The following is an 18,995-nucleotide window of genomic DNA, read 5'->3' on the forward strand; positions in this document are numbered from 1 at the left end:
GATCGAAATCCTTTCTTCAATCTCTTCCACCGCAAAAGCTACGTCGAATACATTGGAATTTGAAGAAGATAAGCAATTAGATGGTTCACCTAGTGTGGGCAGTGAGGCTCATCAACGGTTGGACGATGATGAAACAATGAAAAATAACAACAGCTATTAGGGTTTTTCATTACAATATCAAGTGGCAATTTATGACAAAATGTGTCGTTGATCGGTGCAATGGTGCTTTGGTTTTCGTCATCGATCGATGATGATTCAAACGAGGGTAGTGGCGGGTTGAACAGTGGTCAGACGGTGGAGAATTTTGGAGGCGATGAGGGCGACAATAACTTAGGTTTTTGGGTTTTTCAATTTGGGGATTTTAAGGATTTAAATCTCAAACCCTAAACATTAAAATATATATTTACTTAAAAATATCAGTAATAGTACCTAGCTTAAACAGTTAGGGCATGGGTGACCATAGGTGAAGGATAGGGGTTCAAACCTCCTAGGCGACAAAATTTGTTTTTAATTTTTCCTATCGACCAAAAAAGGTAAAATTCAAGGTGAAGTCCCTGAACTTTCTACAGATTATAAACTGAGTTGCAAGTTTCGAAAACTTATACTTTGGTGCCTAAATTTAAATAAATTTATATATTTTTTTATTTTAAAATAGGGTTTTGACAAGAAAATTGGGTTGAGAGGATCGCCTTCGCCTATGCAGTACCTGATAGAGATTAGTTGGTCAATAGATCGGATACTAGTGATTAATTAAAAAAAGGTAAAAGCAATTATTGTTTGTATTTATAGCTTTGCCCTTATTAAATTATAAAAACAACTTTAATTGTATCTACACTTTTATTTCGATGACACTTCTAATACCTTATGACTTTATAATATAATTATGTAATTTATGTTATATTTTATGATAACAATATACATTAAAAATATGTGCATAATTATAGATTTTAATCCAACATCTCAATAGTATACCAAGCCTTGGAAGTATAGTGCAGGGAAGATTGAATGAGATGGTGATGCAACTAAGTGATAGGAGACAAGGACATGTCTATCGAATGGCCAAAGAGACCCTTTCCATTTCCATAAAATGTACTTGGTTAGCACATACTCGTATCTGATATGTACTCGTATCTTACATTTAACAGTAGTGTTCATATAAATGGGTTTACATATTATAAACATGACCATAACAACATCAATACTAATAGTTCATGTATTCAACATCAAAATTAATTCAAGCATTGGAGACATCAAGCTCTATAAAGTACAAATCAAGTATGAAAATTGCTCCGTTTTGGCATGCATATACGCCTGCAAATAATGATATGCATGTTATTAGATCTGGAGATAAGAGTTTATTTGCAATGCATAAATTTCAAAAATGCACTAAAACAACAAAATAAAAATAAAAATCTAAACAAACTAGTCATATTCTTCAACATATATAGAATCACATGAAATATAAAAGAATAAACATAAAAGAATCTAAAATATAAAAGAATTTGAGAATTTTAGGGCGACGACTGACCCCACACGCCCCTCGTTCTATTCCTAGCTATTGCATGTTTTCATATATATTTACATATAAGAGTTAAATTTATAAAGATTTTGTTTAAAACAATAAATGAAGTAATCAACAAACAGAAAGGAAATATATACAGTCACCTGGATTTGTTAAGCCCTGCCTAACTCCTATTGTAATTTTCAACCACGTTATTTTAATCAATACTCGATGATATTTATAATGTTTTCTATTGTAAATTCAATTACTTTTTATAACTCTTATAAATGTTGCATGCAAGTAACATGATCTATATACTTTATATATATATAATCAACATGATTTTTGTCATTTGCTTATTGTTGTGAACAGTGGCGGATGTATTTTTTGTTCATGGTGGGCATTGAAATTCAAATTTTTTATATTAGTAATTCATTTTATTGAGGGTGCCCACCCTGAAATGTTATTTATGTCAACATCATATGAAAATTTTATATTATTAATATACATGCGTTTATCCTAAAAAATATTTCTAGATCCATCACTAGTCGTAGCAAATTTTTTTGTCTTTATCATTTCCTTATTGTTCTAGCTAACTTTTTTTGTCATTATGTGAACTTATTTTATGTATCCATTTAGTTTTCTTAACGTGATTGTACTTTATAATAATTTTAAGATTATTATTTGATCATAATTTATTGAAAAATAATAAGAGAACATTTTATCAATATTGGAATGTAGGATATGTCTCTTTGTTTTTATTTTCTTAATTATTATAAACCGTGTTGACTTGCTTTTTAGCCAAATAGTTGGTAACCTTGTAAAAATGTCATATTTTGTGTTCTTTTAGTTAGGTTATTGGTTGTTTAAAAAGCTCATTTCACTACATATAGTTGCATTTGGTGGTTTTAATTCTACTGCAACATTTTATTGTTTAAAATGTTGCTACATAATGGGAAAGGTCGTGTTTTATTGATGCTAAAGGACTGATGGAGAAATACTAAAACATTTTAGATGACATTTCTGACCACAGAAAAAGACAAAAATGACGAAAATATCTTTAATAGTTGCCAGCTGTCCACACGTGAAACCTCCTCTGCCAGCTGCCCAGCCCAAGAATATGATGAGAATTTCTTAGGTTACAAAAGGAATTAAAATCCCATATTTAATAGGGGAATTTAAGAGTCTATTGGGAGTTAGAGCGTTTTATTGTGAAATTAAGATTCTCTTGGGAGTTAGAGTATTTTATTATGAATTTAAGAGTTATTGGAATATGGAGAGTTTTGTTTTTATTTTTGAGTATAAATAAGACAATAGAGGAAGAGAAAAGGGTGTGACAAACAAGGGGCAAAACAAAGAGCTTCATTATTTTATGTTCTTTATTTTCTTCCTCATTTCGTGATGTTCTCCATAACCAAGCTTCAAGAGGATAGCAAGCTAGGCCTTTGAGAGAAGCTAGCTTGCTAAGGTGGTTCACGGTGGTTCAAGAAAGCTCATAGCAACACTTGGGAGTTCTCTTCTCCTTCATTGTTTTTCACTTATATTTATTAGTGGGGTTTGGAACAAATGATTATTCTTGTGGATGATTGTACCCCACCGAGAACTAACCTTATTTTGTGTGGGTTTTCTTTGGATAATTATATTTTGTTTTTAATGAATGATTTATGCTTCCATGTTTAAATGTTGTTTTGTTCATTGTTTAAATGTTAATAGCTTACACTTGTAAGAGCTTTCGAGAGTTAGTCATTTTCTATGTCTTGATGTCTAATATTGAGAGATTTAGGTTAGATCGACGTGAACAATGGAGCTAAGTTGGGATGACAAGGTTTTAACTCTCCTTAGAGATAAGAAAGTGTTTCAATGACTAAAAGAAGTAGAACTTAACCGATATGATTATGTTGCAGTTTCCACTAAGAGGTATTGTCGTAGCATTTTCTCTGTCAGGTTCCTTACTAGAGATAGCCTAGGAACACTTTAGTAAATCTTGTCGAGCAACATACTCATGGGAAAGGTGAACCATTCCAGAGACAAGGTATATGATTCCTTAGTAAACCATGTCATTTATCCCTATTGTAGCTTGTTTGTGAGATATTGTAAAGTTATCTTATTTTATACTCCAATGCTCAACTTTATTTTGTCATAACAATTTTTTGACATTATTTCATCGTTCGGTATAACATTTCACAATCCACACTTAAATACTTTGCCACAACATTCTTACTCATTTGTTTATACCACCGTATAGACTATATTTAATTCATATATTTTTGGTGCATTAGCTTAGGTTGGAAACCCCTTCAATCTATGTGGGTACAATACTTACTCACTATTAATTACTTGTTCAATTATGTTTACTTGCAAAAAATTACATTTAATTTATAGCACTCACATATGCAACATTATTGTAGGAATAAACTTTTTTTTTTCCAAATGAAGGAGTTGGAAATTTATTTTGAGATCTAGGTCATTTTTATATTATTTATGGAATTCGTGTCCACAAGACAATTCTTTGAAATATATTAATTTAATGGAACTCGTTGTTTCAGCAGGACAAGTTATACGAGATTTATTTTTTAAAAAATCAATTTAATAGAACTTCTCGACTTCTCGTATCACCAGGAAGAGTTAAAAAAAATTATCGTTGGTATTTTTTCAAATTTTCTTAAATTTAAAGCGAAAACAAAATTCCAATTGGACGAGTTCCCATACATAGCCATTGAGATGACCATTTCAAAATTAAAAAAAAAATTAATCAAGGGGAGCTCATCATTCCAGCCGGATGATTTTCCCCTGTATAATCCTTGGTTTTAAAAAATTTGACCATTTGGTTTTAATTATTTTCTTGTTTTTTCTTTGTAGAAATAGGTGATTTTGGTTTTGGGTTGAATTTGTTAGAATAAAAGAGAAAAATCTGTGAGAGAAAGCATTGAGATTCAAGCAATGGAACCATGACAACAATTTGCATTTGATATTAGTAATGAGTTATTTTCATTAGATGATTCCAGTTTCATCTCATTTTTACTATTCATTATCGAATTATGAGAAGTTGGATATTACGCCAATTATTTTCAAGCTTCGGTCGGAAAAAAATATCCAACTCCAATTGACAATGTGCTGATTTTAGACCATCAATCTCTTCAATCGTCAAATGAAATTGCAGAAAAAAATTGCAAAAGTTATGTGACACCTTAAAACGTTGTCGAAAGAAAAATTTAAATAAGTATAAAAACTTTACACTTGGATGCAACAATCGACTTATTAGAAAAGCTGTAAAAAGGTATAGAGAATTCGATGCCTAAACGTAAACGAAAAATATGAATGGAGGCACCATTATATTGGCAAAGGATAAATAAAAATTCTAGCCATTAAGTTTATTTTGTAAACTATTATAACGGAGCTTCGGGTTTATAAACTTCTTTTAAATGTTGTATGATACTCGATGGATTTGTAAACTATTTTGTCGACGAAATTAAATATTTGAAAGAAAAATTATAATAGTTGTTGCTTCGATGGTCAATGTGACACGTTAAATCCATAAAGATTTTAGGATGTTATATTAATTCAATCATCACAATAAACATATTTGTATCGGTAATAACTTTTAAATAACAAAAAAAAATTACATTTGTGTCAAACCAAATAGACATAAATATTGTATATGAATATTTTTAGGGAAATACAGATCAAGTTAGATGCCATCGTAGTGACCCACACTGAAAATCCAGAGAAAATTAAAATTTTCGTTAAACCATTTAAAAACCATTAAACAATTTTTAAATAAAAATATAAGTTCATAAATTAATTTATAATCAAAACGAAATTCAACAATCCATTGTATAAAAACAAAATTTAGACTCTAATATAAAAGCATTATATGGCATACATACCCCTAAATACATGCACCGTACTCCGCAAACAACGCAATGGAACTCTGTTACTGATGTCGATAAATGCACAAGATCAAATCCTTTAACCTGAAATAGTAAGTAACAGAGTGAACTTTGGGAGGCTTAGTAATACAGAACTACCAAATGAATACAATAGGCCATTAGGTAAGGTAAAGAATAAATTTTCTTAGCGATACATGTATCATCTGGTTCTAGCATTGAGTTCAGATTCATTAATTAGTTTTTCAGGTAATATTCGGAAGACTTATAGTCCGAAGGAATCATTCTGAGCGAAAAATTCAGGAAATTGAGTTGAGGAGTTTACTGTGTTCCAACAAAACCAGAGAAAAGTGTATAAATCTTTTAAAAATATTATTAGTTTAAAAACATATTTTAAAACCATAGTAATACCCTCTAACCGAACACTGATATGCAATTCCCCGTAACTGCATCCATAAGGACTTACTCTAGGTTCATTGGGCACAGGAACTAACCTAAGGGAGTACCTTGGGTCTAGACAAATTTCCCTATGCACAAGGAAAAGGAGCATACGATAATTTTTTCCCCTATGCACAATGCAAAATGGGCAAATGGTAAGGTTTTCCCCTATGCATGAAGCAAATGAGCTTACTGTAAGAACTTTCCTTGTGCACAATGCAAAGGAGTTTGTGGTAAGGACTTATCCTATGCACAAAGCAAAAGAGCCTGAGGTAAAGACATACCCTAGCCGTAGCATAGGAGCCTACCTAAGGGTCACCTTAGGTCCATAAACATTTGTCAACTTGATTGGAGCTGCACCTCAGAGACTCCATGTCGGATCCCATATAAACCCTAGTAAAATGGAATTTTCAAACAGTAAACAATAATATTAGAAATCAGGAATCAAGAATCAGATATAATGTATCAAATACAAAAATTAAAAATCATACTTCATTTTAGATAACAAAGTCATACTTTTAAAAATCAGAGAAAATATATATGTCCATAGGGAACATACTAGTGGATCCAATTATTTTCCAAAAGTACTCGGTATTTATCAGGTAGGAAACCATGAAACTTCTGCAAACTGGTTGAATTTTAGAAATGAGATCCCTATTAAAAGGGTTGATAGCTAATGGATTAATCAGTCGTTTAGAAAGTGATACATTAGGATTATATAGTATTCATATATATCAAAAAGGTATTTAAGGCTTTTTACATCTGAATTATTTAAGATTAGAAAATCCCTTGGGAGATTTCATCAATCAGACTTACAAGGTATTTTAGTCATTTGATTATTGAGAAATTTTGGTAATTCAATTTAACGGTAAGCAGTGATTTATAGTATTTCATATTTCAAGCATTTAACAGGCTTCCAAGTCCAATCGAACTGTACAAATCCCATCAAAGGTGATACTTACCATGTATGCATGTAGAGAAACTTCACGAATATTTATTTCTTAATACTAAGTGCACTATAGAGTCGACTGATTACCTTCAGAACCATCACTGGAGGAATCTTGAGGAGACGAACAGGTACTCAGGTGGTATTTTTTTTATTCTCATATCAAACAGTAGCAAGCATAGCCTTTAACCTTTAAGGGTGATACACCCATTAATTTTATTAGTACTTTTAGGATTTATGTAAGGCATTCACTTATTTCAAGTTGTAAGAGTATTTAAGTAATTTGGAACTTCGAGGGTACCTTGGTCATTTTGAAGCCTAATGACATTTCGGTCAATTTAGTGCTTAGGGTATTTTGGTCATTTTATAGTTTAAGAGTATTTTAGTCATTTTAGAGTTCAAGGGTATTTTAATCCTTTCATTCAATCTATGTTTTCCATTTAATCTTTTTATTTTTTTTTCAATCATTTCCAATAACTCGAACATAAAGAGAACTTCTGGTAAATTAGTCTTTAGGTATTTGATCAGAAATAAAAAATTCTAGGTTTAGTGTCTTCTCAGAGGTTAGCAATAGATTATTAAAGTTTTCTAAACACAAAAGGAATTTAACAAGTGAAATAGTAATTTTATCGGGTCGATTATGAATGCTCGGGTCAAATCCATTTTCAAATTCTATTATATGAGTCCTCCGAGTCTTAATTAGTTGTTTATCACTTTACCAAAATCAGATTGGGTTTATAATCAAACGAACCTTATATCCAAATCATATTCAATCATGCATTAACCAATTACCAACATGTACCGTAAAGCATGCATAGAGCAGTAAACTATTACCTCGATTTTTGAGCACATCGATCAACCATTTACTCCATTTGATCTCTCTCGAACTTGAATTTGATGTCCCATGCTATCTCGGATACATAACAAAATAAATTACATCAAAAACGAAACTTTGGGTCCGTTTGTTTCACTGAAAATAGTTTATGGAAAATGAATAAAACATTTTACAGAAAAAAAAATTTACATTGTTTAGATATTGCATTGTAAAATATTTTACACTGTTTGGTTAGTTTTTTTTTTTGAAAACAATTTACGAAATCTGTTTTTGTAAAAATGTATACATTTTTATATTTTTCTTGTTATTTACCTTTTAAAATTTTGTAAGTTATTTTTATAAAATTGTATTTTATAAAATTTTGAAATTAAATGTTTTATTTCTATAAGTACACCAAATAAATCCAATATTAGAACAAAATTGAGAAAATGATATTATCCAAACAGTGAAACAATAACATATAAAAAAGATGCAATCCAGACTAAAAATTCAACTTGAAAATTTTATGGTATGAACAAAACACAAAACTAAACAATGATTCTTCAAAACATAAAATAAGTTTGAGATGCTCTGTTTTGCTTCACAATAACCTAAAATAGAATATGAATGCATTTTTAGGCAGTTAGGTAAAGCAAACTGAATGAAGGAATGGATTCAATAAAAATATTCTGATTCTTCTAAATGGAAGAAAAGAGTACACACAACCAAACCAAATAGAAACCCCACCCTCAACCAAAAACCAATCTAACATAACAACACAAAACGAACTCAACCTGCCCCATCAAATAAAACATTTATCTCATGATCTAGGTAATTACCACCACAATATTTATATCGTACAATTAACAACATAAAAATAGAATAGTGCATTTCCAAAACACCAACACTAACACTAACAATATAATAATAGTTATCAATGCAAGTATTTCATTCACTCTATCTTTTTATTTTGAATTTATGTATGATAACATTATGTAGGAGGACTAATGTGGTTGCAACAATATTAGTTATTTCTAATGTATCTCGGGGTAGATGAAGATCATGCATTATGATTTTTCCCTTCCTTTTTTTCAATCTTTGGTTTACTTGGTGCTAATATCAGCCCTCTAGTGCTAATTCCTTTTAGCACAAAAATCATTTCATTAATATTAAAAGGCCCATTGGACAATGGTTACAAATCCCGGGTTGAGGGAAAACCAAATCATCAAAAACACCAAGACAAAACGCTAAACACATTTAAAGGTAGCAATCAAAACATTAATAAAGTCTTCATTCCTAAAAGCAGTCATGAAATAATCGATAGTTGACACAACATCAATGTAATATCCCGCTACAACTGAATCATCCAATACAACGGCATCCACCTTAGATACTCATCAGTAAGATAAACCAATCAAAATCAAAAAGTTTATAGCTGTTAAACACTCTCTCTCCAGACACAATGGCATCCCACAAGCCATTAAACAGACAAAATTTCGTATAAAGGTTAAACATCAATAATGATGCAAGTGATTCATCTTGGTAATTTACAAAAAAAACGTATGAAAAAATAAACATTAATTAATAATAAACAAGTAGAATAATCAAGGGAAAATTCATAAATCTAAAATAACAAATCTCTTATATGTTTCATGCATGAAATTAACAATCAAATAGACTCAATGAAAACCCAAAACTAATAAAAAAGTAGATTATGAGATTTCTTTATCTAATGCGAGAGGGTACCCAAGGAAACCGAACAAGGAAAAGGTAGCTTCTGATTCAATCGGGAAAGCTTTCTCCTAAGGGATGGAGAGGCTCCAAAGACATCAATGGAGAGAGTATTAGAAGGATGTGAAACGAGAGGGATGAGAAGCTAGACAAAAAAAAACGGTTGGGATAAAAACAGGGAAGCAGAAGAATCTGAAATTATAAATGGAGTAATAAATATTTTGGTTACCTGACAAGATGATCGTTGGCCTCGATAAACATCGTCGATGAGCAGTCCATGGTGGTGTTTGATTAGACAATTTTGGGTATTAGCTTTGAAGGTAGAGCTGGAAAATGACTTACACTTTTACATACCGTAAGTTGTTTTACGAGATAAGGGGCCATTTTCCTTTGACTGGGAAAAATTTTCCTTTGGCTGGGAAAATATTTTCCTTTCACCAACCACTTTTATATGAACCAAACAAGGGAAAATGATGAAAAACATAAAATATGATTTTTCAAAAAATTTGACTTTTTGGTCAAAGTTAACGGATCAGGTCAAAGGGTCAGATCGATTTGGATTGACTCAGACCGGTTCGGGTTAACTCAGTTTAATTCGAGTTGACTCAGTCTGATTCAAGTTGACTCGGATCAATTCTAGAAGGTTTAAAAATTGGTGACCATTCCCATGCACGTAGACGGCACGTGACGACGCTTGAGGCAACGAGAATAGTGTTTGGGGCGATCCGATCACTCCAGGGGCATTCATTTAACAAAAAAAACCCAAATCAACTTTAATTCAAGCTCAAAAACAAGGTGAAACAATGAAAGTACGTGGTCAGAGTTCCTAATCAACGATAACAATGAAAGATTGACGGCAATGAGACAAACTCGGTTGGGTTTTGGTTGGAATCAGCTGAATATTACAATAGTGTGGGTGGTGAGGCTCTCGGATAACCGTTGTGGCTTGGATCAGGGAAAACAACAAATCGTTGAGTTTTCTTGGGTAGATCTTCGATCGGCCTGGCACACCTGATGGTGATGGCCGTGACAACCACCGGCGAACGATGCCCGAGATCAATGGTGTGTAAGCTGAAAAAGCTCTCCCTTCTTCACGATGAACGATAGGCTACTAGAGGTAGTTGACGGTTGGGGTTTGGTCTAGGAACGACGCTGGTGTTGAAGATGATGACAGTGCATACCACGACGGTCGGAGCAAGGATGAACGACAATGAAACAACTTGGAGGTGATGAAGATTTCTGGGATCTTCGGTTTTTCATGAGTGAGCGGGAACTGATTTGAAACCTTATTTGGTATTTGGGTTAATTTATTTTATTTTTTTAAGATATATTTATCAAATCATATCTCAGCTACTGTAGCCTAGCCTAAATGCATAAGGCTTAGGTTTGGTTCTAGGTTATTACATGTTCAAGTCTCCTCACATGCAAAATTTTATTACCTTTACCCACAATATCTCATTTCAGAAAAACCATCAAATCAATGTAAGAATGAGAACCAATCTGTCCAGGCTACTCATATATGTGTGTATCTCGTGTTCGTGCATTTTAAGATAAACATACGAGCATAAGATCCTCTAAGGACCCTCCAACTACATTAAGAAACTATCAGAATACCCATATTTGACATGTTTCACACTTGCAAAGAGCACGAATGTAATCCATTTACCTCTAATACAAATAACTGAGGTCCAAAATGAAAATCATTTCACACAAAAATGTCTGGAATTATGACTCTTAAACGGAAAAGCAAACATACAAAACCATGTAAATTCTCTATATGCACACACAAAAGCTCATGTAAATTATTATATATATGTAGAAAAAAGAGAACAATTTCTAGAAATATTCCACAAAGGAAACAAAATCAAACAATTGATGTTGTTTCATTGGATCTAAAGTACAGACAATAACACATGATCATAACAATACCAACAATAATAGTTCCTATATTCAACTTCAAATGACATAAAACTATTGGGGACATTGACTTCTATAAAGCAAAGTCACGTAGGAAAAGCACTCCGAGTCTAGCATATAAACGCACATGCAAATCATAATATGCAGGACAATAGAACTGTAGATAAGAGTTAACAACTAAGCAAATTTGTAGGGAGTAATTTTGTGCATCCACTGAAACAACAAAAAGTAAAAAGAAACCTATACAAGTCAACATTATTTGAAAACATAACAAGACAATATAGTTGAGATAAAGTGCATATCAAAAGACCAAATCCCATTAAATCTTTCTCTTTTTTTTTGTAGTTCCCTATCCATCTTTGTCTTTAATATTGATTTGAAGTGCCTTCGAACTCCTTAGGCCATCATATTATACGTTCTTCATGCTCTAATATTCCATTAAATGGAACCAAGATCTCAACATAAGCAAAAATGTGCATTGTTTCATTATAAGCGCGAATACAATGATTTCTAAGATCTTGTATGGAGGGATGAAACAACACCAATTCATGATTAGTGCTCTGAAGAAACAATTTGCCATTTTTCCAAAACCCAAAGGCCTCTCAACTCCAAGAACATATTCAACACTTAATTGTTTAGTCCATGACCCTTTCATAACCCATAAATCAAAAGACTTATCAGTTCCTTCCCTTGGGTAAAAAAAAGCACCAAGCAATCCATTGAAGTCCAAAAGTTGCAAATAGTACTGTGCTAAAGTCCCACCAAATTCAGGCAATGGTAAAGTTGAAAACTTTTACTAACCATATCAAATGAAAGAATAAGGTCATCACTCATCAGAATTCCCAACTGCCTCCCTATAACTAAACTAGAATCACTTTTATGGGAATATAACTCAACTTGGTTGTTCCAATCTGCCATCAACCCTTTAACTAGATTCTCTTCAAAGTAATTAGTAACAAATCTTACAACTTTAAAATCACGAGTTTGAGAATCATACACAAAACCAGGGAAGCCAAATCTAGTCGAGTCTATTGCAAGAGGTTCTACAAGTGATCTTTCAATCCATAATATTTTCTTTGAGACAACAGTTTTCAACTTTGTTTTATGTTTTCCCATTAAAGATTCATCAAGAAGTATAAATTAATGTACCTGAAATGAGATTCTAAGTAACATAAATATCGGATATGAATATTTTTAGAGAAATACATATCTAAATAACATGTCAAACCTTCTTTTATTCTGCAGTCATGTGATGTATGATACAAGGCGTATCTCGTTTCAAGAAAACTATCAAACCAATGAGCACCAATATGTCCAAAATCTTAGCATGTATCCTGTAAGGGCTACTCAATTCTATAGATATCTTGTAACCTGTGTTCGTACATTTCGGGATATAGGTACGAGAATACGATCCTCTAAGGACCCTCCAACTACATGAAAACTATCAAAATACTCATATTCGATACTCACATCCAAGCATTAATGACCTAAAACAATATCTTTGCAAGATTACAATCCATTTACCTCTAAAAAAAACTGAGGTCATGAATGAAAATCATCACACATAAAAAGGTTTGGAATTCCAACTCTTGAACTGGAAAAAACAAACATTCAAAACTAAACTAACTCTTTATAAGCACACACATAAGCTCATGTGAATTACTTATAATGCATAAAAAATACAACAATTTCCAAAAAAATTCCACAAAGGAAACGCTTTCAAGAACATTTTGCTAACCCATTTACCCCTGCAAATACCCTTAACAATGGCTTCACACAAGACTATACCAATCCATTGACACTGTTTCATTGGATCTAAATTATAGATAATAATAATAGCAGTTCCTATGTTCAACTTCAAAATACATTCAACTATTGGGGAAGTTGAGCTCTCATAAGCAAATTAAAGTACAAAAAGAACTCTGTGTGTGGCATATATATGCACCTGTAATCATGATATATATACCAAGATAACTGAAAATCAGAGTTCACAACTAAGAAAATCTGTAGGATGTAATTTCGTGGATCCACTAAAATAACCAAATACAATCAGAAACCTAAACAAGTCAATATCTAGGGCATGTATATACAATTCAAATAATAACAACAATATTTGAGAACATCACTAGACAATATAGTTGACATAAAGTGCATAAGAAGAGACTAAATCCCATTAAATCTTACATATTTTGTTGTAGCTCCCAATCCGTCTTATTGTTCAACATCAATTTGATTCTTCTCCAGCTGGCCGTCGTATTATAAATTTCTCATGCTCTGATCTTCCATTCAATGGAACCAAGCTATCAATATAAGAAGTAATGTGCAGTTTTTCCTGATAAGCGTGAATACCAAGATTTCTAAGCTCTTTTATGGAGGAATTAAATAAACTAGTTCTTGATTCAAGCTCTCAAGAAACAACTCGCTATTTTTCCAAAAACCCCAAAGGCCTCTCAAATCCAAGAACACATTCAACACTGAATTTTTTAGTCCATGACCCATTCATAACCCATAAATCAAAATACTTGTCAGTTCCTTCAATTGGGTAAAAAAAATAGCACCAATCAATCCAATGAAGTCCAAAAGTTTCAAATAATATTGTTCTAAACTCCCACCAAATTCAGACAGTGGTGAAGTTGAAAACTTTTCATTAACCATATCAAAAGAAAGAATAAGGTGATCACTTCTAAATTCTTGCTATTAAATAAACCCATTGATATAATTATTAAACAAAGTAGAAGTAAAAGCATGAACCCTAGGAAATGAAATATCCTTCCACGAATCACTTTTAAGAGAATATAATTCAACTTGATCGATCGAATGACTATAAATGCTCATGCCTTCTTCATTTTCCCATGTAAAAATATTAGAAACAAACATTACAACTTTGAAGTCACCAGTTTGAGAATTATACCCAAAACAAAGGCAATGAAAACTAGTGTATTCTAATCCAGGAGGGTGTTGGACTGTGGATTAAGAAAGGATTTTAAACTCTCTAGTAGATGGGTTCCAAATGGCAACATTATGTCCAACTACTCGATCTGCTAAACACAATATTCAATTACAAGGGCCACAAACTAAAGGTACATGCACAAAATTCTCAAAAAGGGTAAATGAATATTGTGTTTTACTCTAAATTTTTGTCTTTCTCAGTCGAAAGTTGAGAAAAATAATGGATGTCATCACGGGTGTCAACATAAAAACGTTTGAGGAGGAGATTAAGGTTATTGTTTTTGAGATTGTTCTTATGATGTTTGGTAATGAAATGAGGGGTTTCAAAAGATGAAGACCATGGCTTTCAAACACACCTGAAATGGGTCAAGATTTTAACAGGAAGCTTTAAGAGAATCTCCAACACCAACATCTCTGATAATTTGATTCTAGATTTGATCAACCCTTCTGTCTTCCCTTTTTATATTGTCTATTTCATTTGTGTTTTTTCAATAGATGATTTTGTTTGGGGAAAGACGATGAGAACTAATATGAAAGAAAACGAAGACATACAAAACCTATAATAGGTATCATCAAATGTTTTTCTGTTACAAGAAAACTACAATGGAAATTGATCATTGGTTACACTACTTTGATGTGTCTAGTCGAGCACTTTTAAAACCCATTAGCTTATCATATACAATGTTTGCACAATATTAACTATATACAATATATTAGTATTTTAAAATAATCAAAAAATAATAATATATCTATAAACATTTATGATAATTTAAATTATTAAAATAATATAAGGTCGGGTTGGATCAATGATTTTTTGCATGAAATATAGTCTCACCCTGACTTGAAGTTATCTATTTATATAACTTGTCATTTCGTAAACAGTTGAAATATCAAATATTATTATGAATTTTATTAAGGGTAAATATACTAGTGATATCTTACATTTTTGATCCGTTTAGTTTTTTCTCCGGTTTAAAAAGTTTTTTTGTTTTGGTCACTTTTATCTTTGGTCTTATTGTTAGTAAAAATGGTTAAATTTTAATTTGACCTTTGAATTTAGATAAAATATTAAGTTGACCTTAAAATTTACATAAAATAGTAATGTAACTCTTAAACTCTATATAAAATATGAATTGGCCCCTAAATTTAGTCAAAATCTATGTCTCTACTTGCCACTCATTGTCGTCGTCGCCCACCATCAGCTTTCATCACCAGTCATCGTCGTCGGTTGTTATGTCAGCATGTGATGCCATGTAAGCTTGATACTTTATCTTCATAAGTTGATTGTTTGTTCACTAACAATTTTTATCCACATAGGAACTCTTTTTTCCCTAATGAATGTTAGAGGTTAAAGTGCTTGTCAATATATATATATATATGGTCCAATTACACAGTGTAATTTTGTTATTTTTCACATATTTAGTACTGTTAAATGAGCGAAAATAAAAGAATGAGATTAACAATAGAAAATGAGAAGATATTTAATTAAAAAAATAAATAATTAATCTCATTCAACTATCTATACTCATCCAATAGTCCTAAATTTGTATATAACTAAAAAAGTTTTACATTGTATAAATGTATCCTAATATATATTCTTCAAACCCTAAATTTTGATTTCAACATTAATCGGGTTGTTGAAGGATAGCTAAATTATCACAAATTCAATAATCCAAAAACTCTAGTCTCATGCTTTTTTTTCTAAATCCCTTTAGTTTAATATTGAAATCAATAACAATACAAGTCAACAATTTAATTCTCAATCATAGTCAACAATTTAATAAAACAATACCAATCATCATCAATTTCAGTTTAAGATTCACATTAGATGCAACAATCATGCATATTTGAGCAAGTTCAAATTTTATTTTATTAGAATTATACAAGTCTCTAAATGAACTAAACGAACACTGACAAAAATATGTTCATGTTTATTCTAACTTTAACTGAACATGAACAACTAAATAAATATAATATTTTATTAAATCTCATATTCAAATTTGATTTGACTTATTAACATTTGTGAATAATAAATTTTATTAAATCTATAAATGCAGTAAGAATTTTATTATTGTTACTTATTCTATTAATTTTGTTCATGAAATTTAAGAGAGAGATCATAATATCTATAAGACAAAAGCCCATAATTCCATCATTTTCCTCTTTCCAAACCTTCTATCTTCAAGTTGATCCACGTAAATTGCTTTGTCACCAAGATCCACATGTTTTTATATATGTTCAGTTAATGTTCAAGTTGATGACTAGGATGATGGAAGGACTTAATTAAAACGATATTAGTACTTTGAGAAGTAAATTAGAACATTTAAAATTTAGGGGCTAATTCAAAATATGATAAATAATTTAGGGATGTCTAATACTAATAACATAAGTATTAATTTTACAATCTCTACTCATTCTCAATTTCTAACATTGAGGTTTTTTAATGATCTCTATCTTTTACATTTATAATCAAGGGTTCCTGATTTAGGTTATTTTTAAATAAAATTATTAAGTAATAAAATTTACTTTCATTTTATAGAGTGTAAATTAAATATTTTATTTAATCAAAAAAATTATTAAAAAATTTATTTAATTATCTTCTAATTTGATACAATACAATTATTATAAAAGCCTTGATTATTTTTAAAAAAATACTTTATAAAAGTAGGTATCCTAATTTCGGGTTGATTAAGATTAAATTAACATAAGAAAGTATATGTCATTATCAACATTAATTTCATTTCACTTCCTATTCTTTGAGGTTAATTTTTTTTATTAGTTCATGTTGATGAAGATACACGAGGAAAATTAAATAAAAATACCAATGAATGGGTTTTATTTAAATAAATATATTATTTTATTATGTATTATTTTTATAATTTAAACACTTTTATATTTTTAAAGTTAATTGTATTATTTATTACAAATATCATAACTTTGAAAGTTTACTCAACTTTTATTGAAAGTTTTTATATGGAAAACTACAAAATATGTCAACAATTTGCAGGGGCATGTAGTTTTACCATTTTTAAATGGCAATTTATGTGGACAGCTTTGAATCTTTGTAATCATTTGGGAAGACGAAGTCAGTCGAGCGTAACACAAACGAATCTCCCACAGTTGCAGTCATCCAGTTTTGTTTCTATTACAAGCAATTTCAGGTGAAGCTTTTGTAAGGCCCTAAATTATTTTTATAGCATCTTAAACCATATAAATGTTTCTTGGTGTAAGTCCCGCAGCTAAATCAAAGTAAGTTAAAAAATGTGTTAGGAAGATGAATTATCAACTATTTAATCTTAAAAATTGTTGTATATATATATAATAATAATAATACTAATAATAATATGATAATGAAACCTATAGATAGTACATCATTCCAACTTTTCAACCATCTTATACATAAACTCAATAACAGAAGATATAAAAGGAAGTACAAAGGAAACATACTCACCTGGATTTGTTAAACCTTGTCTAAGTGTTAAGGAAGATTTGAAGTAATCTAGAGGGTTATTAGGGTAATCAGACCATGTTCCATGCTTTAACCATTCACGCTCCCAAAAGCTAGTACCCAGTTGAGTACGGTTCTTCAACTCCGACCATAATGATATTAAGTTGCTTTGAATTGGAGTAAATGCAGTTTTCTAAATTAGAGAAATTTACGCTATATCATATATATAAATTTAAATACAAATAAAAAACTGAATTAAAAAGGTTGATGAGATGTTTACCTAAAGAATTGCTAGGGTAGTAATGGGTGCCTTGGAGTAACAGGGATTAGTGGCTGCGTTGTAAGGGAGAATGGGAATGTCGTTGGCATATTGAAGCCATTTACCATGGATAGTTAAAACGGTCGGGATGGGAGTACCACAAGCTATGCCGCCGGCATTACACACAGCAAGAGGCCATTGGAAACTGAGTTTATAAAAATGTATGGGAGTTGAGCTGTAAATAGAACTAAGAAACAAATCACCAAAACAACCACCAACTTATAGTTCAACAACATTGTTACAATTAATATTCTCACAACCAACAATCACTATGTGTATAATATTTACAATGGTTAGTTCCTTTTTATATTGCAAATGTAGCATCAAACTTGTTTCTGTTTCTATTTCTATTTCAGTATGTTATATTGAAAATGTTGCATCAAACGTGTTTCTAACTGTTTTAAGTGGGATACACCTGCGTTTTAGTTTATTCAGTCTGTTTTTAGTAGTCGCATACGCATGGTTTTCAAATCGGAAGTTAGGCAGCAATAATTTCCAGTCCTTAAAAACCAAACATCACATGTAATTTACTAAAATAGAAGATTTAATTATCACATGTTATGAAGTTTGGCAGCAGTTGTGATTAATCAGACATTTTTAAACCGTTGGATCAAATTAAAGTCCATTTAAAAGAACCAAATATTACAAAACTAAACACCCATTTACAAATCTAAACCCAAACATATTAAACGGTCGCATGAAGACCTATCAAATTAGGGTTTCCTCATATTCCAGCTGGCTTCCCAGCCGTTGGATCTAGGGTAGATACAACGACCCATATTAAAAATAAAACTAGATTTTTATTACTAACCCTAATTACTTCCAGCCACCACGAGCTTCTCTACAGTTGGATCAAATCTAATCCAATGGCCCTAGATGCACCCTTACAGTTTCAACATTCAAGCCCACCATCGTCATCGTCAACGCAATCGTATCTCTCGCCGGTCACTGCATAGGAAAATACAAACGCCTCAGGGTAAAAAAAAATTACCCTGTCCTTTGATGTCATTACGTCCACCGAACCCTGGCATTGTCCCCGCCGATG

Source organism: Hibiscus syriacus, unplaced genomic scaffold (assembly GCF_006381635.1).
Source record: "Hibiscus syriacus cultivar Baekdansim isolate YM2019G1 unplaced genomic scaffold, ASM638163v2 tig00111741_pilon, whole genome shotgun sequence".
NCBI classification, from domain to species: Eukaryota; Viridiplantae; Streptophyta; class Magnoliopsida; order Malvales; family Malvaceae; genus Hibiscus; species Hibiscus syriacus.